The following is a 23,065-nucleotide window of genomic DNA, read 5'->3' on the forward strand; positions in this document are numbered from 1 at the left end:
CTGCTCTCTTCACCAACTGTGCTATGCTGGTTCCCAACTTAGAGTTTTATTTATCAATCTGTGCATTTACCAAATGCTCCTTCCATTCTGAACAAGATATGATGACTGTCCCTTCTGGGGAATTAAGATGATGTATGTGTTTTTTTAAATGAACCAAAAACTTAAGATCATTAATAGCTTATTTAAATCACATACATATATTATTTATAGATAAAGTAGGATTAAAATATCAAGTAACTTAGCCTTTTTGTTTGTTCATGGTAGTACAGTCTTGGTTTTCCATTTCTCTCTGTCATGCTGTCACACTCCTGAAGCCTTGTCCTACCTTATAATTTTAGGTATTCCTGCCTCATTCATATTTGATTTTCAAGTCATACTCAGTCTACACATATGGCTTTAGGAAGATGTAGCATGAAAATCTCCAAAAGAAAATTGCTGTTATTTACTTACTATTATCATCCATTTTCCTCCAATGAAAGAAAAGAGAGAAAAGGAGAGAATAAAAAAAGAGAGAATCTCCGAATATTCAGTAAGACATACATATTATAGATAATAATGTGTTTAATTTAGGCTGTATGAATATAAAAGAGATGTTTCTTATTTAGTAGTAGCAATTTGTGGGCACAGGAGTTGGCAATGATAAAAATGTCCAAAGTCACAAATACAGTTTATAGTTAGTCATGGGTGGTGTTATTTGGTTCAAAAACAGACTTTTATTTTGCGTTTCTTTCTCTTAACCACATTTGGAATTAGAAGAGTGACGAGAACCAGCAGAAAGGTAGAACAAACAGCTGATGACATCAGAGATGTGTTCAAACAGCCAGCTAAATTCACTGCACTTCTCAACCACAGAAATATTTTCAGGTGATTCTGTTTTTGAGAAAACGTGGGAACCACAGGATCTACAACACTTCCAGGCAAAACTCAGCAGCTCTAATAACAGTGACAGAAGTGAAAGCCAATTTGGATAAAATAAGACATTGACTCAAAGTCCTCTGAGAGATTTTTCAAAACAAAGTTTACAAAGCTCCTTTTGCCTTTTGGAAAATCACATTCTTCTTTGCACCTTGACTCTTTTTCTGAATTTCTTTCTGTCTGGGAGAATTTTCCTACAGTGTTTCTTCTCCATCTGACATCGTGAAATGTGATACTTTTTTTCTCTCTCTTTTCCTTTTAACCATAAAGTGACTAAAAGCCTATTTCATGCTCTGGTCCTCCACTGAGCAGGTACTTTGTGGCCAACGTCCCTAAAAAAGATGCAGGTGACATAAGTGGTGCAGTACCAGTGAAATCTGTGTCATGGAGTTTAGCTTCTCAGTGCCTATAACTTTTCTGCTGTTATGCCCAAAAGACAGCAGATCAAGATGCTACTTTAGTGTCTATTAACCCATTCTTTAGGAAGATAAAAGTGGTCTGGTTTGTATAGAATTAATATAAACTGTTCTCTTTCACTGTCTCTTGTGTATATGATGGTTAAAGCTATCAGCTGGTTCATGTCCACATGCGATCAGAAACGTAGTAAATTATTTCTACTGTTCTATTTTCAGAATATACAAGATGGTTCTCCTCTCTGGATGCTGCGAGGTCATTTGGGGAGCCTAATATTTAAATCATGTTTATCTGTGTTATTTTTCCCAAGCCAATTTAATATCTCCTCTGCTAATTTGAAAACAATAACAAAATAAGGGAATTTTTTTTTCATAGGCTGGAAGAGAAGAGTGACAGCACAGTTCCAGAGACCAATGGATATGAATTAATGGAAAGAAACCCAGCCAGGTGAGGTGGCTCACACCTGTAATCCCAGGACTTTGGGAGGTCAAGGTGGGCAGATCACTTGAGGTCTAGGGTTCGAAACCAGCCTGGCCAACATGGTGAGACTCCATCTTTACTAAAAAAATACAAAAATTAGCCAGGTGTGGTGGTGCACACCTGTAATCCCAGCTACTGGGGAGGCTGAGGCAGGAGAATCGCTTGAGTCCTGGAGGCAGAGATTGCAGTGAGCCAAGATCACGCCACTGCACTTCAGCCTGGATGACAGAGCGATACTCTGTCTCAAAAAAAAAAAAAAAAAAAAAAAAAAAAGAAACAAGGATATAATGAGATGTCTTTGTTCTATGCCTTTGTATCCCTCCAGACAAATCTTTTTTGTTGAACTATTGTGCCCCAAACTTTTCCTCTGTTAAATGAAAGAGCTGAGATCAATGTTGTTTAAGATCCTTCTGTTTGTAACTTTCTATCCATAGTCTCCAGGCTCTTCTACCTTGTTGGTTTGGTCATTACCCTCATCAGCTCTTCAAAATCTGGTGTAATCAAATTTATGTTTTGATAAATTCACTATTGTTGCAGTATGGAAAACAGATTGGAGAGGAAGATGGGGTTGTGGTTATAGAGATAAGAGACTAATGCATTAATTCTAGAGTAAATTGATGGGGATATGATCACATGTAGGAGTAGAAGTGAATAGAGTCAGAAGAGACATATGGTGTTAAGCTCTCTGGAAGCAGCTTTACTGGTTTGGATCTGGTAAGTGAGGAGAAAGGAGACGTCGAGGTTCATGGGCAGGCTCCAGGCTTAGGTCATCTGCGTGCGTCAGTGTCCTAGGTTGGAACACAGAAGGACAGTCAACATTAGGGAACCGATAAAATTTGGTTTTGGACTTGGAATGTATTTGGGACACTGTCACCTGAATGTTTCTGGACACTTGAGGGCTATGACTTTCACCCAGCACATACCTGAAGCCTATCTCACCACACACATCATGGCATCTGGAAAAAAATTCAAATCGGACAATAATTTTGAAAAATATTGTAGATTTTTCTGAAAGTCTTCTTGGAAAGACAGAGGAAATAAGGTACATTGCATGTTATATATTAATGTCTTTAAAATCACCCTTGCATCTATCTCTTGCCCCAAGTTTCAGCTGTCTATAACGATGTTTATTTCCTTTCCTTTTCTTAAAAAAAATCAAAGATAAACTTTTCTTCTCTAACCACCATCTTCTGAAATGTGAAAACTTTGCAGCTTTCATCCTCTTAGGCATGAAGCTCGGAAGCCAGTCTTGGCCTTGGGTAGTTTCATTGCATAATGCCACACTTATATCTCAATTTTATTATTAAGTACGTCATATTCTTGTTAATTATATATTAGTCTCCTCTATTATTTGATACTGAGCGTTTCAGGGACATGATTTTGTTGCTTCTTGTTTGTTTGTTTGTTTTTCTTTTTGAGACGGAGTCTCTCTCTGTCGCCCAGGCTGGGGTGCAGTGGCGCGATCTCAGCTCACTGCAAGCTCCGCCTGCCGGGTTCACGCCATTCTCCTGCCTCAGCCTCCTGAGTAGTTGGGACTACAGGCGCCCGCCACCACGCCCGGCTAATTTTTTTGTATTTTTAGTAGAGACGGGGTTTCACCACGTTAGCCAGGATGTGTGTGTGTGTGTGTGTGTGTGTGTGTGTTTGTGTGTGTGTTTAATTGTAATGCCAGAACTTAGGTTATTTATATTAGGTAGGAAATACATATTTATTGACTGAAAACAATTATATTTAGATATTAGCTAATTATTTTTCAAATCACAATTATTTTCACAAAATTTTCCTGGACTTCATAGATTGAAGAAAACTCTCTTATAGATTCCCTAAATCAATTAATTTTATTTCTGGTCTCTAGCTTACACTTACCGTATGGTTCATCATGCTAAGTTAATTCCATACATATTATATCCCTATTCTGCTAATCAAAGCTTATTAGTTTTTGTATTCCCAATACCCACCCTATGGTTTGACTAGGTCAGGTGCCCAAAAAGTATTTTTTTAAGTAAAGCTGTGAAGGTATCAATGAATGAATGTCTGTTCTCGTGTTTAGGTTTGTGTTTGTGAACTGTTGATTCTCTCTATATTTTCTTGCTCTCTATAAAACACGTCTGTTTCTGATTGTTCATCTTATACTAACCCAGTTTGATTTTGCTTGACATCAGGGACCTTTTTTTTCTTAGTTTGTATTCATTTATTACATGTCCTGTTTTTACATTTTACATTTTGCTAATGCTAATTGCTTAAAATATATTAATTGAATGAAGACTTGCAATCACAGTCCTGTGGAATATCCAGTCTGTTATCCTCACAATGACATCCTCAAGTTTAAAAAGTGGGCACTCATAAGAAATTGAACAAAATTTGTGATATCCTAGCAACAAAGAAGGGGCAAAAACTACTGAAAAGGCTCCTGATAGTGTCTATCCCCATGTGATGTTGCACCTTCTGAGAACATGTTTGAAATTTAGTACCTATTCACAGGGAATTTTTAAAACATTAACACTTAGTTGCACTAACCTGTGTTGTGTGTGTTGTTTTATTTGTTTTCAGTAGCAATGTACATCTGAAAGTTTTCTCCATTGGATTACATGTCGTAGAAAATACATATGTCTTCTACACCATCTGCAAGACATTTTAAGCATTTTAGTAATCTTTTAGCAGAGAATAACATCACCTACTTGAAAGTGCAAAAAACTTTTGAAAAATTATGTGGAGATGGTTCAAGTGTACCAAAATAGGAACACTGCATAGAAAATGATAAATGTCCCTTTAATTAGAATGACAGCAGGAATTTAGGAAGGCAGAATTTAATGTAATTAAAATTAGAAAATCATTGTTAACAAGAGTCATGTTACATTTCTTGAAGAGAACACAATGAGGAATTTTTAATTTCGGATGAATCAATAAGTTTATTTTTATGTCTCTCCTGAGTCTGTTCTAATTAAAAGAGTATGGAAGATCAATTAGAGGAAACATTCTAAACTTCCCTCGTCTCAATTGCAAAATTGTGCTTGAGAAGTATATTCACAACATTTAATGAAAGTTAAAAAACTGATACTTTAAAAACAAATATGAATGTAAGGAACCAAGAGTATTATTCAAGTCCAGGAATAAAGAATAGATATAGCTATACAATTTATTTTTGTTCATTACTGCTTACCCACTTATTGACATTTTTAAAATTTTAAGTATATATTTAAATAGTTACTAAAATGAATATGCTGGCAATTCAGAAAATTTGGAAACACAGAAAAGAACAGAAGGAAATTACCCAAAAGCCTGCCAGGTAAGAATAACCACTGTTGATATTTTCTTCTAGTCTTTCTCCAGGTCAGACATTTTCCAAGACGATGGTCGCCCTGTTCAAAATATTTTGTAGCACACTTTTCTACTTAGAAATTTATCCAGAACACTTTTCATATCAAATATTATTCCACTGAGTGATTTAATGGCCACATGGCATCATCCCATATGGGTGTAACAGTGTATATTAATCTCCCACCAGTTCACATTTGTTTCTAATTTATTATTGTTTTCATTATTAATATTCTTTTAAATTGATAAATCATAATTATATATATTTATGGGATGCCATGTGATGTGTTGATATATGTATATAATTTGAAATAATTAAATTGAGCAAATTAACATATCCATCACCTCATTTGCTTATCATTTTTATGGTGAGACAATCAAAATGTACTTAGTTATTTTGAAATATACAATACATTATGATTGACTCCAGTCACCCTACTGTGCAATAGATCTCAAAATGTATTCCTGCTGTCTATCTGAAACTTTATACCCTTTGACCAACAATGCTTATTGACATTTTTTATTAAGGAAGAAAAGTTTTACCATGATCACATCCTGAACCTGCATGGTGAATTTAAATTGTAAATTATGCATTGCAATTGCATGTCAGGTTTTTCAGCTTTGATTCTCTTAATTGAACATAAACTTAAGATTAAGGTGCTCCGTTTATTAAGCAGAAGAAACACCACATAAAACAGTTCTACACTGTGTCAACAAGGAAAAAAATGCTATAAATAAATTGTATTGTACCACATATTAAATGAGAAAAAAAATGCTTAAAGAGAAATTATTTTTAGCATACTAATGAAAAGAGGGGAGTTTTTAATTTATTGTGGTAATTACAGCTTAGATATGGATTTAAAAGTTAGTTATCACCACTCGTGTGTGATGCCACTGCTGTCTTGGGATGGATAGCATGGTAGAGTAGTTGAGTTTTGGACTCGGAATTTATCACTACCACTGTGCCAATAATAATATTGAAAGTTAATTTTTATTGAATTTAGTATGTACCAGTTACTTTATATGCATTATCTCTTTAAATCTTCATAGAAATCCTGTGAGGTACTATAATCATTACTCACCTTTTTCAGATGACTAGTTGGAGGTACAGGAAAGTTAAGCAAACTGACAAAAATTAGTCGCCAAGAAGAGCCAAAGCTAGGATTCAAATCAAGTCTTTTAATTCACAAGACTGTGCTCCTCAGAATTTAATGTTCTAGTGTTTAGGTTTGTTTTTGTGCACTATTATCAACAATCTGTGTATTTTTCTCTCTATATATAAAACTCTTCTTTTTTTATGATTGTCTGCCTTATGCTAATCCAGTTTTATTTTACTTGAGATCAAGAAAAATTTCCTTCCTTATTTTGTATGCTTTAATTGCATTTCCTACTTCCACACTTGTCTAATGCTAAGTAAATATGCTAATAAGTGCTAATGAGTTGTTGGGGCCAGGATTCAAACCACAGAATCTAACTTGCTTGAGCCTGTGTTCTTCACAACAGGGCCACATGGCTTCAAGAAAGACAAGTTATCTCTCTGACTTAGTTTCCTCATCTATAAAATGTGTAAAGGGAGTTAGATGCCTGATATGATTTGGCTCTGTGTCCCCACCCAAATCTCATCCTGTAGCTGCTATAATTCCTACATGTTGTGGGAGGGACCTGATGGGAGATGACTGAATCATGGAGGCAGGTATTTCCTGTGCTGTTCTGGTGATAGTGAATGGATCTCATGAGATCTGATTGTTTAAAAAAAGGGAGTTTCCCTGCACATGCTCTCTCTTTGCCTGCCACCATCCATGCAAGATGTGACTTGCTCCTCCTTGCCTTCCACCATGATTGTGAGGCCTCCCCAGCCACGTGGAACTGTGAGTCCATTTATACCTCTTTCTTTTGTAAATTGCTCAGTCTTGGATATGTCTTTATCAGCAGTGTGATAATGAACTAATACAATGCCTTTTAAGGACTTTTTCCTCTCCATAGTTTAATCATTGTATATTATTATTCTAGGCCAATGCAGGGCTAAGGAAAATAGAACTCTTTATGGAACAGAACAATAAACATTGCTGTATTGCAATTTTCAATGTCTGGGGCTGGTCTTAGTTTCCATTCCTACAGGACCCAGTTAAGGATTGAAATATAAGTAGTGTGGGATCCCGGGACATATCAGTAGGAAAGCAGAGGAGTGAAGTTAAGTGGGCTGGTGATATGGTGTGCTATCAAGCAAGTCACCACTGTGGACAAAAGCAGCTTAATCTCTCAAGGGAATTTAGAAAACACAGAACACAGCTTGGAAGTTCCATTATGTGAGAGAAGTTGCCAGGATACTTACTAGTGAGGGCTACTCCCAGAGGCTAACTAGGCACTTCCAGCCTGCTAAGTCTGTAACCAGAAAGGGCTCAAGAGACCAGAGGAAGCACCCAGGCAAAGAAATTCAGGTGCAAACCATTTTAAATCACACCTGAAGGATTTAGGAGATCTGCCTGGAGACACTTTTCCACAGGATGTGCTGACAAACTTAACTTTTAGGTTAAGAGTTATTCTGAAACATTGTTTTTTTGTTTGCTATTGTACAGTTAACTTTATTTTCTGGAATAATACAGTTTTCTTCCTTGTCTTAGTAAATGCAGTGTAAAGAACATAATTGAATCTCTTTGATGATTAAGTTTCCTGAAGTCCCTCAGTGCCCTATTATGACCAAAGTCTGGGTATTTTCATTTTACCTCAGAAAATGGTTTCACATACCATGATGCCTCAGAGAAATAGTTCATATGAGCTCTCTGAAAATACAAGGAGACAACTTAGAAGCCCAAATGATGGCTTTTATTTTTTTCTGCCTTGCCTCAGAGGAATGCACCTACCATAAACGCAATTCTAATCCTTTTAGAGCAAAACAATTTCCAGCTCTACTTTTGTGACATCTTAGCCCACCCTTAGAAATGTAATTCCCAAGAAAACACACACATAAAGCAACAGCCAACAAATTTTGAATCGATCCTATTTCATTTTATTTTCAAAATGTACATAGAGCATGAAACACATTTTAGGAAGTAGTTCCTCTAATGAAATAACATCAAAATAATAGGTGCTCTAATTTACAATGCTTACTAATAACTGCTTTAATAAGCTAAGAGAGAATAAAAATCATGGACACTGAAGGACCATGAAAAGAACATATGTACTGATCCAAAGTGGTTCTAATTTTTAGGACTGAAAAGGAGATTCACTGAGTGAAGAGAGGAAATAAAGAAATTAGTACACCAAAAATTAAATTTTTTTCTACAGCCTTTAAATTTGTTTTTCTAGATTCCCTGTTGCTCTTGTACCTTTCCACTTTTTAATAAATTTATTTTGTTACATGAGATTGCCTCTCTCTCTCTCTTTCTTTCTTCTGCCTCTTTTCTCCCAAACCCTTTTTTCCCTCTTAGCCAGTGTGGGGCAAGAAGATAGCTATTATTACAGAACTTCTCTCTCTTGCAGTCCTAAACACTCTCTATTGATTTCAGAAGAGGCATTCTGGGAAATTCACAGACATGGCTTTGAATTTCTTGTTTTGGTCCTTTCAGTAAATTTATAAAATGATATATAATGTATCTGTCATACTGTTTTTCAGCATCCATTCAAATAAAAATTAATTTAATCTTAAAATTGAATATATAATTTTGTTTTGAAGGTGGTTAAAGAATGCTCAAATGTATCTACAAAGAATAGCATGACATCTTTAATGCAAATATTTATAACTGAGAATTGTTTAAATGACTTTGTAGGTTCAACATCCTATGTTAACTGGAAGCAAACACATATTCCAGTTTACATTAATAGCATCTTTTTGGAAGAGACCGCTACTGTTCTTTGAAGTCCTTTGTCACCTTCCTCTGTAATAAGAGTTGTAACTAGAATACAGCTACCCGGAGAAAGGCTATATTTTTTAGTCCCACTTGAAGCTATGTTTGACCATTTAACTAAATTCTTGCCAGTGGAATGTGAACAGAAATGGTGGGTACTAATTCTGCTCCTGAGTCTTAGAAAATTGAACATATGTTATTCCATGTCCTTTCTTCTGTCCCTTTTATGGAACATAGCTTTGAGCCTTCAGATAAGGACAAAACTCAAGGAGGTGAAAAAGTAAAAATATGCAAAGAAACTGGGCCCTAAAGGATTGCATAGTCTGGGGGAGTCTCCTGTGAAAGTATCTGGCTTATTGTAGAATTTATATGTAGCATCAGAAAACAAACAAAAAAAACTGATGTTTTCTTTAAACCGTTTATTTTGGCATCTCTTTGTTCTTTATATTAGCTAATGCATTACTCAATAGGCAGGGATGTTTTTATCCCCTAAAGCCACAGCAATTATCTCAAAGAAACTTTATTCTCCTCACCAAGCAAAGGAGGTTAGGGAGCACAGAGTTGATTAATGCGTGCTTCCAGTCTGGGCACAATGGAACAGCTCATTAAATACAATGTTGAACTGTTGGTAGCAGACATTTAAGAAAACAGCATAAAGGTTGTTTTTTTTTTCCCACCTACCAAATGGAAATCTTATTGCTTTGAAAGTAATTTAAGATGAGCTTTAAATCTCAAAAGTGCAATGATTATACCTACATAATTTCCATGTTTATGGATTCAAACACAAATACTCTGGTGGTAAGGATGGGAAATTAACATCCTTATATCTGCCATCAGTTTCATCTAATGTCATGATGACCATATGGTTTTGGAATTATCAGTCTAATGTAAAATTGACAAAAATGAAACTCATTTTTTGACAATGGATATAATAATGATAATAGCAGAAAAGGGAGAAAAGTATAGAGAAAGGTAAAAGAAGAAAAAATGTGTATGATTGCATCTAAAGCAAAAGAAAATCAAAGAATAGACATACAATTGCTTATTTGATAAAGGATCCCAGTCATACAGTTGCTTGAGGGTGGTAGAGGAAACAACACCTGGTGGCTGTATGTTCTTGGACTGTTACATCAGATCTCCAAAAATAGCTCCTTGAATAGTTGTATTAATAAAATTTGGAAGTTTGCCATAGCCATTGTATTAGTTTCCTAAGGCTGCTGTCATTTATCTCAAACTGGGTGGCTTAAAATAACAGAAATGTATTCTCTCATTGTTCTGGAGGCTAGAAGTCCAAAATTAAGGTGCGAGCAGAGCCATGCTCCCTCCAGAGCCTGCAGGGAAAGATCTGCCCTTTGTCATCAAGCTTCTGCTAGTCCCAGGCATTCTTTGGCTTGGGGCAGCCTAATTCCAATCTCTGCCCCCATCTTCACAGCTGTCTCCTTCTGTCTGAGTGTCTCTGTGCAACAAAAGAGTTCCCTGACCCCCTCGCAGGACATGCGACACAGATGTGGCTCATTTGTTCAGCCGCTGCGCATGCTCAAACCCCTTATGGGAGGGGGAGCACACAGACGGGAGGGTGCAGGAGCCTGGGCAAGCACTTTTTGGGCTCCAACCCCATGGTGGCATCTAAGGGTGGGTGCCTGCAACTCCCAATAGTGCTCTTTTAGTTCTGCCATCTGCAGACGACTGAAGTGTTAACCAGCTCAGTGCCTTCTTAGTACCCAGGTTCTTGTCCAGCATCCAGGAAGAATCAGGTCACACACGGACTTGAAGGATAGTGAATGCAGAGGTTTTATTGACTGGTGGAGGTGGCTCTCAGAGAGATGGATGGGGAGCTGGAAAAGGGATGGAATGGGAAGATGATCTTCCTCTGAAATTTGGCCATCCAGTGGCTGATCTCCTCTTGGACTATCCCCAGCTGCACTTCTCTTGACATTCAGACATTCCTCCCCTTCTCTTCTTCTCTGCTGCACCAATCTGCCTAAATAGGAATGTCCTATTTAGGGCCGTGGGTTTCCAGGCTTGGGATTGGGGCCTTTGCTGGGGAACTGCCCTCTTCTACCCTGTACTTCCCTGTTTCCTGTGTGTGTCATCTGCATCTTAACATGAATGTCTCCTCTCTTCTGATAGAACATCAATCATACTGGGTTAAGGGTCCACCCTGCTCCAGTATGTCCTCATCTTAATGCAACTAATTGCATCTTTAATGACCCTTTTTATAAATAAGTTCACAATATGAGGTACAGAGGCTTAGGACTTTAACATATATTTTTATTGGAGAAATGATCAACCTATAGCATAATCAGTAGCAAATTAATTTTCCCAAATGAAATATAATATTCTACTAAGATTGGTCTATTTTTAGTTCTTCTGATTCTTCTATTTTAAAAGAACTGAAAAAAATCCTGACTTTATAACACACTAAAAATAATTATTAAAATATGTAACTGAGAGTTAAACTCATCTTGTTTTTATCTTAAAATAAAGGCAAAAATGTGTCAAAATTCAAAAAGACTGTTTTCATTGCCCATTCAGCAAACTCTCTATCTGTAAGCTTTCTTTCTTTCCTAGAAATGGCATTAAGCATTGAATGGGCCAAAAAAAAAAGTAAATAAAAAGACTTGGACACTTTACAATCAAATTGTACTTGGCAAAGGAAAGAACTTCAATATGCTTTTTAGAAAGATCTTGCATGTAGAATCATACCCATAACATACAGTTATTAAAGCTGCCAAAGTCACAAATAAAAATCCAATTGTAATAAATTAAACAGTTTATATTTCTTAAAGATTTTAAAAATTGATTTCTAAATAAAGCAATCCAAAATATCTCACAAAAATCTTCCAACATTTATAAAATAACAGCAGATTGTTTTACCTTATTGGTCTTTACATATTGTATTTGACCATTCTTCCTCTGTTTGTCTTTTACAGGGGCTTTGAAATAAAAGATCTTCTATTTCTTATTCTCTGCTTCCCAAAACAGCTTTATTTGTATGAGAACCAGTGAAGAATTGGGAAAACCTTCTTTTTCATGAAACTAGTAAGAATTTTGACAGTCTGGCTGCTAGCCTGAATTTTATGGCACAACTGTACTTATAAAGATAGAATTTCAATTACGTAAATCACCTTGGCAATGTCTTTTTAAAAAAGAACAGTTTATCCCCCTCGTATTTCAGTAATATTCTTATGAATTAGATCTATGCTACCAAAACCAAATCAAAAGCTACATTACATGCCATATTATAAAAGATCAGGCTTTATAAGAGATTTGAGTTTCCTCAAACGAAAGAACAAGCTACCTTACTAAATGTGTTAAGGATCTAGAAAACAAGGAAACATTCTTGACTCTATCTTGCTTACTTCCCTAATATTATAAATAAAGACTAGAATAGTAAATAAGCTCCTGAAGTACAAGCAATAAATAGGATCAACTGTAAAACCACAATTTCACTACAAGACAACATTCCTTTTTTAAAGTTTTTTTCTCTACATCTTATGTCAGTAATTAACAATGTGTTGTCTTCTTGAGAGCTATAATATGACTTCGTTTTCTACCAGTTTCCTTTGTAATGTCCTATAGGGAAAGGTATCTTTCAAATTCAAATCCCCAGCATAGCTCTTGGCATATATTAAATGTTCAATAAATATCTGCATTGTGCTATGTGTTGAATGTTTTTGTCCCCAGACCCCAAATTCATTTGTTGAAACATTAAGTCCCAATGTGATGGTATTTGGAGGTGTGGCCTTTAGGAAATATTTAGCCCATGAAAGCGGAGCCCTCATGAATGAGATTAGTGCCTTTATAAGAAAAGACATGAAAGAGACAATCTGTCTCACTTTCTCCCATGTGAGGATACAGCAAGAAGGTGGCTGGCTGTCTTCAAACCAGAAATAGAGCTCTCACCACACACTGAATCTGCTGGCACCTTGATTTTGGACTTCCCAGGCTCTCGAACTGTAAGAAATATATGTTTGTTGTTGAAGTCACCCAGGCTATGATAATTTGTTATGGCAGCCAGGGCTAACTAAAACATGGTGTAAATGAGAAACCAAGGAAATTAAAAGGGAGAAAACACCAGCCAGTGATGGAGTTTTTACGGTGGTGACCAAAGCAGGCACTATCATCCACACAGGTCAAGTTTCCTGTAGCTGCCTTACTGATCCTTGCTCTATACCAGTGGCTATGTATTGACAAACAATATCTGTGTCAGAGAGGATCTCCCTTGCAATATTAGAGATTTTTTTTGCAAATATTGAAGGTGATTTCAAAGCATGTTCTTGAAATGTTCAAAATCCATTTAGAAATTATCAGGTTCTCTTTAAGAAAAGTAAATTAAGGTACAGTGGTCTCCTCTGGCATGAGACCTTTATAACTCTGTGCTTTCTCTGACTAGTACTGAAACCATCATTTTTAGTAACATCTCCTTCTGTATCATGAACCATGCACACGAGACCCTAGGCTTGCCATTTTGTGGACTGCTGCTTTTTTTTTTTTTGTAATCCTTGACTTCAGACTAATTCACATTCTGTCCACTCTTATGTTGCTGCACGAATGCCTTCCCTGCTACTAGCGGACGACTTTTCTGTTAGTTGACCCTGCAGAAACACTTTACTACCTTTTTGCTACAAAGCAGGACAGGATAATATATCTCAGTCAAAATATCTCATTTCTCCCTGCTGAATGTATCTGAAAATTCATGTTTCCATCAACACCTGCTGAAACACCCACTTGGAGAAACATTGAAGATGTCCTTATTGAGAAGACGTTTGTGGCTACAACTATGCCCTCCCTTTCCCATGTATAGTTCACTGGGGAGGGTTTCAAGGCCAAGGAAATTCAGGCTTCCCAAATGTATCCTAATGAGGTCATCTTTGACATGTTCTCCAAAAAACTCCCATGGATTGCTTCTGAATTGTTGCACTAACCAAATCTGTCATTTGCTACTAACTTCTATAGCTGCAATTTGAACACGTAAGGTAGTGTTTTTAATGATCATAAAGCTTAGAAATTAGGTAATCAGCCTAAGTCAACTTTAACATGCATACTATATAGTTTTCCCCCAAGCTTTGATACCAAATATCTTTATTTCATGCCAGGAGATATAATCAAAACATAAAGGGAAAGTACTCTTTTATTATTATTTTTAATCTGTGCATCACTTCCTTTAATTGTGCTTTGTGTTTTTTTAAAGTGGTAACTTCACTTTTGATGTTATATTCTCAGGAAATATCATTTTGACATTTTAAAGAAGGATTCAGGTGACTTTACTAATTGTTGTTCTTTTTCTCCTTTAAAGTATGTAATTATTTAAAGTCAATTATTCCTCCTTATAACTTGAAATAAAAAATTGGGATGCATGAAACATTCTTGATTTTCAATAAAAAATTCAATTTCCATAAAATTCCCTGCAAGAAAATATTTAGTGTTATATCATTGTTTAACAAAATATATTTAAATAATATTTCAGTTAAATCTGATTTTAGCTTAAAGGATACTTTTTTCATGAAGTAGAGCTACCTTTTAACCACTTTAATAGTAGCCACTGAAAAAGAAATAAAGTAATACAATATTTTGAAAAATATAATTACTTACATCCAACCTTTAAGAACAATAAAATCTTGGTGCTAAACCAAAACAGTTCAATATTCACTCTCTGATATCTCTAAGAGATTTCTTTCCAAGATTTGCCAATGCCTAAAAATCTTGAGTTCAAGTGATCCTATGGAGAAACAATTCTATATCAAATTATTTTAATAAGCAGTATTTACTATATGATCTTCAGTTATATCCCTTCTGCAACTACAACAGAGATCCATAATCGAAAAACAAAAGAGCTCTAATATGTGAGTTCACACTCTAAATCGGACCTTCTCTATACAAAGCATGAAGGTCTTAGCCAAAATCATTCTAGGGTTTTTATTTGAGCACATAGTTCAAAGAATGTCAGAGAATGCCCAGTTCTCTGCAGCTTGAACTCCTCACTGCTGCCCAGTATGAGGCAAATAAATGGTCTAGCTCAGGGCTGCTTCAGATGCTGACTCTAGCCTGAGAGAGGGTTAATAATCATAAGAACAACAAGGATCTGGGCTGAGTTCTTACCTATTATCCTTAATTTTCCTAATAATCTAATGAAGCAGATGTCACTTCATTTTAGGAATGAGGAAATTACAGTTTGAAAAATGAAAGTAATGGTTCAAAATTATCCAGGTAGCAAGTGCACAAGTTAACATTTGATTGTAAAGTCCATGTTTATAAAACATCTCATATTATTCTAGCTCAACTTTGGAGGAATAGGCTGCTGTGGGCTTGAAACTTAACTGGAAAAACTTAGTTGGCTAGATTCTGAGAAATATGATTCTGCCTTTTTCCTTAGTCTTCCTTCAACACCTTGCCTTGTCTCATCCCAGTCTTGACATTCTGCATAGAGCCAAGTGAGTTAAAAGAGACTTCCTTGATGTTTCCTCACTTCCTGCCTCTCAGCACATATTAAAGTCACTTCCTTAATGCCCTCCATGTTCTCCCGTTGTGCTCCATTTCTTTGTGTTAGAACAGTAGGAGAGCACATGCTTGGTGGTACTCAGATTTCTTTTCTGAACCCACATTACTCAAAATACTGTTTTCTGATTTCTTAGATGGACTTATTCTAAGACCCACAACTGAGTCTTCTGAATCCCAATCATTCTCACTGGCCAAACTGTAAAGTGAAATGTCATAATCACTTATGAGAGCAAACAATAACTGATTGTTATAATTAATTTTCATATGTAATGATACAATGACTACTGAAAAGATAATAGAAAGGTAGTAGTGATTATTATACAATAGCAAAAAGAAAGATTACTGCCATTACTCAGGTCCTCATTACGTAGCCTATGAGATGTAAATCATCTCCTGTATTATCACCCTGCTGAGAATCTTTTATCTATTTAAAATTTTAAAAAAGTTATTGAGCCCCCTCTTCTTGCCAGGGACTGTTCTGGGTGCCAGAGATATATAAAAGAACAAGATTTGCCTTCTAGTATTTCACATTTCATTTGGTATGGAAAGGGGACCGAGGAGTAGCAATTATACATAAATAAGTAAACAAAAAATGGATAATAAGTTATATTGTTCAATTAAAATTTAATTTAAAAGACATTATAGAGAATGACTAGTCCTGAAAAGATCTTTTTGGTAAAGTCAGATTCAAGTTTATTTCTGAGTGACAAAAAGAAGCTAGTTAAACAAACACTATTGGCATCCCATTACCATTTGTACTACTGGATCTTTATCAAGAATATTAGTGAGTCAGCAAAGGGTTTTTAATGAGTATCTTAAAATTATATGAAATATCTCTGAAAATGAAACTTCCTGTGGGAATTCCATTGAAGACGTCACCAAACCTACCTCCTTCTTAACTGTGATGAATTAGTTCTTCTTCCAGATTGGGGTGATATTAACTATAGATTATCCCTCTCTGTGTGTGTAGGCATGGGGCAGGGGGCAGGCAGATGTAGTTATTAATGAAATAATGTGATAAATAAACACATCACAAAAAGAATATACCTGCTGATTTATGGTACTTTTTAAACCATATCACTTAAGACTATGTACTTGTAGAAACACCTCTGATGTTTAATTTGATAGAAGTACCTACTTCCAGATTTTGACCGTTCTCAGTCTTCTTATTCTTGGTGCATTTAGACTATATCTGCCTTATTCAAAGATATGATAAAGGCCATAAATGCTGAGGTGTGGATAATAAAATTATTCCTGAAAAACAAACTCTGATTATCTTAGACTTTATAAAGTTAAAATATTGATAGTGGCTTTTATTTTGTTATTCCTAAAAGAATAATAACTACAATCACCCTGACTTTCTGCTGCGGGGCACTTTTTCATCAGGGTGCAAGGAGGAGAGCCCAAACAAAGTATGCATCCTGGCTAAGAAAAGAAGACAAAACTTAGTGTGTTGGGGGGCTGATGCCGCTAGGATTTGTCAGGCAGACTAGCAGAGAAAAGAGAGCTATAGAGAAATCTACAGAGCACTTCAGAAAAGAGAGCTATACAGAAATCTACAGAGCGTTTCAGAAATCTACATAGCACTTCGGCTTCTTTGAGTTATCTATTAATATCTAGTCTGTGGCTAGATATTAATCAGCATATGCATGGAGTGAAACTCCTTTAGAACAGACAAATAATTACCAGGGATCCTTAATCTGATCAAATCCCAGAATTTAAACAGGACAATGATGCATGCACTGCAACCAGCCAGGTTGCAGTGATTTTAGTGATTATCAAGGTTATTCAGTAGAAATTCCAGAAGCATAACATTTTGGTTGTAATACCTAGCCTGAAAGGATTTTTTAGCTCCACTTTAATAAACTTAAAAACAAGCTTTAAAATAATCAAGGTAATCAAGCAATTTACCAAAATCAAATGTAACATTCTTTGAAGGAAGAAAATAAAATGTAGACACTCAACAATTTAACATACACAATGTTCAGAAGTGAATAAAAGTTTCTAGATATTCCAAGAAACAGAAAATATAATTTATAATCAGGAGAAAAATTAGTCAATAAAACATTCCCAGAAATGATAACAATGATGATACTATCAGATAAGAACAGGCAAACTGCCAAGAATGTAAAGAAAGACAAAATGAGAAGTGAAATGGACATAATAAGAAGTGAAATGGAATTTGTTTTAAAAAATAAAATGGGGAGACCAAATGTAATTTCTAAAGGAGAATCTGAAATGCAAATTTTAATGGATGGGATTAACAGAAGATTAAAGGCCGAGAAAAGATCAATGAACTTCCAATCAAGCAATAAAAACTAGCCAATTGGAGCACACAAGAGAAAAAGTCCCAAAGAAAAGTTTAATAGAGCCTTCATAATGTGACCTGTGGGACAAGAACATACAGAAGATTGGAATCCAATGATGTGTAGTCAGAAGAATAATTTCTAAAGAGGGAATAGACAAAAGTTTTCTTTAAAAAATAAGCTCTAAAAAAAAACCTATACAATCAAGATTAATGAACTCAAGTAAGATAAAGATAAAGGAAACCACTCTAAGACATATCTTATCAGATTTCTGAAAACCAGCAATATTAGTAAATAAATACATGTCAGCCAAAGGAAAAAAAATACACAGTACATATGAGGGAAGACTTTTAAGAATAACTACAGACATTTAGCTTTTAAAAAGTGAAAGTAGTATGGTTGAAATCGAAGAAGAAAATATTCTAAGCAAAAGAAACCAGACACAAAGAAACATACCGTCTATTTTTATGTAAATCAAATTTTAAAATGGGCAAAAGTAAATTTAAAAAGATTAGTGTTAGCCCCTGAAGTGGGACAATTCAAAGCAATGATTCAGAAAGAAAATTTTTGACGTATGAAAGGAAAATAAATCTTGGGACCCCAAACTCACTAAGCCAAAGAGTAAAGTCAAGGTGAAAGCTGGGTCATGCAAACCTGCCTCCCATTTGGTTCCTGAATAATATGACTACAAAGGTAAAAAGCTACATATATCCCTCACAACTTTCCCGCAAGGAAATTCTTTGTGGGCTCCAACATCTTTATCCTAAAGCACTTCTGTGAATTTGACCCTGGCAATATAAATTGATAGTTTACCTTCATGAGGGCGGGACAAAGGATAGAGCTCAAAGTGATCCCTTTGCTCACCTGAGACAAATGAGTATCTGACTGCTTCTTCTGCCATATTATCTACGTTATCTTACATAGAATTACCAATTCACTGAGCCAGATGAAGGCATGAGTGACTATTTCCTCTACTCTCCTCTCTCATGAAAATTGTATATTCAGTGAAAGGCTGATCAAAGACTCCAGAGGGTGCAACTGTTTTGTCTTTTTGTCTACTGACACATTTTAAAAGTATTTCTGTTCCCTCAGTATCCACTGTTTCCCCTTTAAATACTGAAGCCCTCAAGATCATCTTCGGAGAAAGGCATAGACCTGCCTCCTTGTGTGTGACCTTAACTTTGGCAAATAAACCTCCTCAAGTGATTAAGACTTGCTTTGGTAATTTTCTTGTATTTACAGAGATAATATCAGTGTTACCTATCTGGGTTGTGATTATATTGTTTATATATTTATCATAAAATATCAATGTGTACACTTAAAATGGGTTTATTTTATTGTGTATAAATTTTTACTCAATAAAGTGGATTTCAAAAACAAAAACAGAATAGAGGTCATAAAAGGCGAAGATGTAAACGTGTAAAAGTGTTCCTGACACGAAGAGATTACCACAATCGGGCACTCAATTTGCTTATAATTCTTTAGGAACCTAGGGTGACAGAGAAACACATTGTTTTATATATATATTTATATTTATATATATATATATTTTTGACTAACAACAGAAATCGAGGATATTCATTTACTGAGATATAATTTTTCCTAAGAAGTTAATCTTCGCAAAGAAGGTGATGTTTATGTAAAAGAAACGTTTGACAACACAAAGGCTAATGCTTTCAACTCTAGTTTTAGCAAAGGTACAAATGGTGTTCAAATAAATCATGCATGTACCAAATATCTTTACATAAAGTAAAAGCTTTTTTTGTAGCAGTTGAGACAACACGGCTCAGGTACACTTTGGCTTCTACACATCTACTCTAATTCATTAATGGAGCTTTAGGATCTAGGAGAATGCATAGTTAATACAACCATTAGAGTAGCTCTTAAGTATCTGATTTCTCAAATGAAGGTTAGAGAAAATCTAGATTGTAATTAATTTATATATGAATATTCTGAGAAGAGCTTTTAGTACATGTATTCTAAATTGTTGAATAAAGAGAAAACCATGCACTTCAAATACCAGATATTTGTTAGACAAAGTTGCATTCTTCTGTGTAACATTAAAAGTAAAACTTGTATTTTCAGCCAAAAAGAAGGCTATCACCCGTTAACACAAATGTAGAAAGTAAAAGTCGTTTGGTACTGAATTGTTTTTTCTCTCTGAAAAAGAAAAAGAAGCTTTGGATCATCTCAGTGGTTAAAACCATAATTAATAAATATTCCAGTGCTCTGTATTATGTAATTGGAACAGAAAACTTTTTTTTAGTTGGTTGTCATTTTTCTGTGCTCTTGAATTCTTCTGAAATTTACTTTGTCTTTCTAAAATTATTTTTCATTTTATTTTATATATTAATAATTGATTAATATTATTTTTGATGAACAAATCGTCATCGTATATATTGATAAAATACAGTGTGATGTTTTGATATATGTGTACAATGTGGAATGATCAAATAAAGCTAACAAACATATTCATCACCTCATGTACCTATTATTTCTTTTTGGTGAGACACTTGAATTTACTCTGTTATGTTGAAATATGCAATATATTATTATTTACTATGTAAAATTTACCATACCTTTTAAAAAAATGGGCTGAGGGTTTAGATGTTGGCCAAGATAAAGTAATTTTACTATAACCTATCTCTCTCACTGATTATGTTAAAAACTCAGGACAAAATATAAAAAGTAACATCTGAAGACTCAGAGAAATAAGCAATAAAAGGCAGATGGGGATGGGAAAGTAAAAACTTGAAGAATATCCTATTTGGGGTAATTTTTCCATTTCTTTCTCCTCTTTTATCTCCTATCTTGTACGTGAGGTATCTCTAGTCATAGAACTATGCAAGAGTCGCAGTCAGCAAAAACTCCATGTGAAACCAGAGGACCAGAAAAAGGGATTCCTGTGAGCTGGAGGGTGTAGAAGAAATCCCATTAAATTTTCTTGTTTCTCATTTTTCTCCCCTAACCCTGTTCTAATGGGCAACTGAAATTCTGAAAACAACAACAGCAAGAACAAAACCATGTTTCTGGCCTGAAGGACTGACTGAAAAACAGGCTTACATAGTCCAAGAGTGAGGATGGAATACCCATTCTTTTCTGTCTTTTTTCCTCATTGCTTTGCCCTGATAACAGTGACCAGTCATAACGAAATGCGCAGAAGAATCTTAGGTGACTAAAATTTTAAAAGAACTACTATATTTCTCTCCAGACAGTGGGGAAAAGGGAATTCCTAGAAGCCAAAGCATGTGATGAGAATCCCAGAGAAGACAGGCTGGAGAAGGGGCTCCCCCAATTCTCTGTATAAAAAAGCACAAACATTAGGCTCACCCCTGAACTGCATGTATGTAGTACAGCCCCAAACTAACATAAAAAAAGGCTTTGGGAACTAAATTACAATAAAAACCAACACCTAAGGCCCAGACTAATTCCTTAGTGACACATGCTTGTAAGACACAAAAACAGCTTATCATTGACCTTGTAAATTGAACTAACATTAGAACCACCAACCACAGAAGGCGGGACAGATACACGGTCTGAAAGTAACTGGATTGATTGTCTCCTAAAACCAACCAACCAACCAACCAACAAACAAGCAAACAAAACAGATATTTTTGGGACAATTTTAATAGGACCCAGCATGTTGCAACTTCATATTTTTAAAATTAAAAATACAATCTAAAATTACTCAACCTAAAAAAAGTCCCAGGAATATGTGACCAATTCTCAAGTGAAATGATAACAAAAAGATGCCAATTCCAAGATGAAGCCAATACTGGAATTACCAGATAAAGACTTTAAAACAGTGATTATAACAGTGGTCCATGACTTAAAGGTAATCACCCTTGAAATGAATGAAAACATAGAAGTTCTCGTAGAGAAGTAAAATGTATTTTTTTTAAATCCACATGAAAAATTTAGAACTAAAAAATATACATTTTAAATAAGCACTGTATAGACTGAATAGCTGGATGGATGTGACAGATGGATGAGTCATTGAACACAAATACAGAGTAATAGAAATTATTTAATCTAAAGAACAGAGGCAGAAGGCTGAAAAATTAACAGTGTTAGGAAACTGTGGAACAATATAAAAAGCTGTAAGTAAGCGCCATGTCATTGGTGTCTCAGATAAAGAGGAGAAAGATTGTTGAAAAAATGTTAAATAAAAATGTCTGAAAGCTTCTCAAATGTGGTGAAGGATACACATTTGTCAATTCAAGAAGCTTATCAAACTCAGAGGGGTAAACTTAAAGAATACCAGAATCAGACACATATCAAAATCAAATTGCTGAAAACCAAATAAAAAGAAAACCTGAAACTCTCATTCTTTATTGTTGGGAATGCAAAATGATTCAGTAAATTTTAATGACAGTTTGGCAGTTTTCAATTAAGTTACACAGAATTGAGCATTGAGCACTATGGGTTTGACTGGCACGAGTTGACTCACATGTGAAATTTTCTTCTGCCTCTGCCCCCTACAACAGCCAGACCATCCCTCCCTTCCTCCTTCCCATCAGCCTACCAAATATGAACACAATGAGAATGAAGACTTTTATGATGATCCGCTTCCACTTAATGATTTGTAAATATATTATCTCTTTCTTTATGATTTTCTTAACATTTTCTTTTCTGTAGCTTCCTTTATTGTAAGAATACAATATATAATATACATAATATACAAAATATGGGTTAATCAACTGTTTACATTATTGATAAGGCTTCCAGTCAACTGTAGGCTATTAGAAGTTACATTTTTGGGGGAGTCAAAAGTTATACACAAAGTTTTGACTTTGCAGTGGTCATACCTCTAGCCCCCATGTTGTTCAAGGGTCAACTGTATACATTTACTGTATGACCCAACAATTTCTCTTCTAGGTATTTCCCCAAGGTAAATGAAAACTGAAGTTCACACAAAACTTTGTACATAAGTGTTCATAGTAGTTTTATTTACAATTTCTCAAAACTGGAAACAATTGGAATATGCATCAACTGTTGAATGGATAAACAAACTGTGTCACCTCCATGCAAAGGAACACATCTGCACAACAAAAACGAATGGACTATTAATACTCCCAGAAGCATGGATGAATCTCAAATGTGTTATGCTTAGTGAGAGAAGCTACACTCACTATATTATTCAATCGATATGACATTCTGGAAAAAGTAACCGTAATGCTCAAAAACAGGTTAATGGTTGCTAGAGGTCAAGTAGGGAGAGGAGATGACTACAAAGGAGCAGCTTGAAAAATTTCTAGTGACAATGGAATTATTCTGCATCTTAATTTT

At 35.2% G+C, this 23,065-nt stretch overlaps 1 long non-coding RNA gene across 2 annotated transcripts in view; it reads right to left on the bottom strand.

The window, feature by feature from the left end:
• Positions 1-565: 565 nt before the first annotated feature.
• LOC129052448 (uncharacterized) overlaps positions 566-23,065 on the bottom strand; it is a 37,828-nt gene continuing 15,328 nt past the window's right edge. The window contains exons 2-4 of one of the 2 annotated variants that reach the window (XR_008517500.2): positions 4,327-4,431; positions 2,684-2,765; positions 566-2,597 (exon numbers count right to left, since the gene is read on the bottom strand). This is a non-coding gene — a long non-coding RNA (uncharacterized LOC129052448). The remainder of the gene's footprint in view (positions 2,598-2,683; positions 2,766-4,326; positions 4,432-23,065) is intronic. The other variant, XR_008517501.2, reaches the window with a different exon arrangement.

The sequence above is a fragment of the Pongo abelii genome, chromosome 22 (assembly GCF_028885655.2).
Source record: "Pongo abelii isolate AG06213 chromosome 22, NHGRI_mPonAbe1-v2.0_pri, whole genome shotgun sequence".
NCBI classification, from domain to species: domain Eukaryota; kingdom Metazoa; phylum Chordata; class Mammalia; order Primates; family Hominidae; genus Pongo; species Pongo abelii.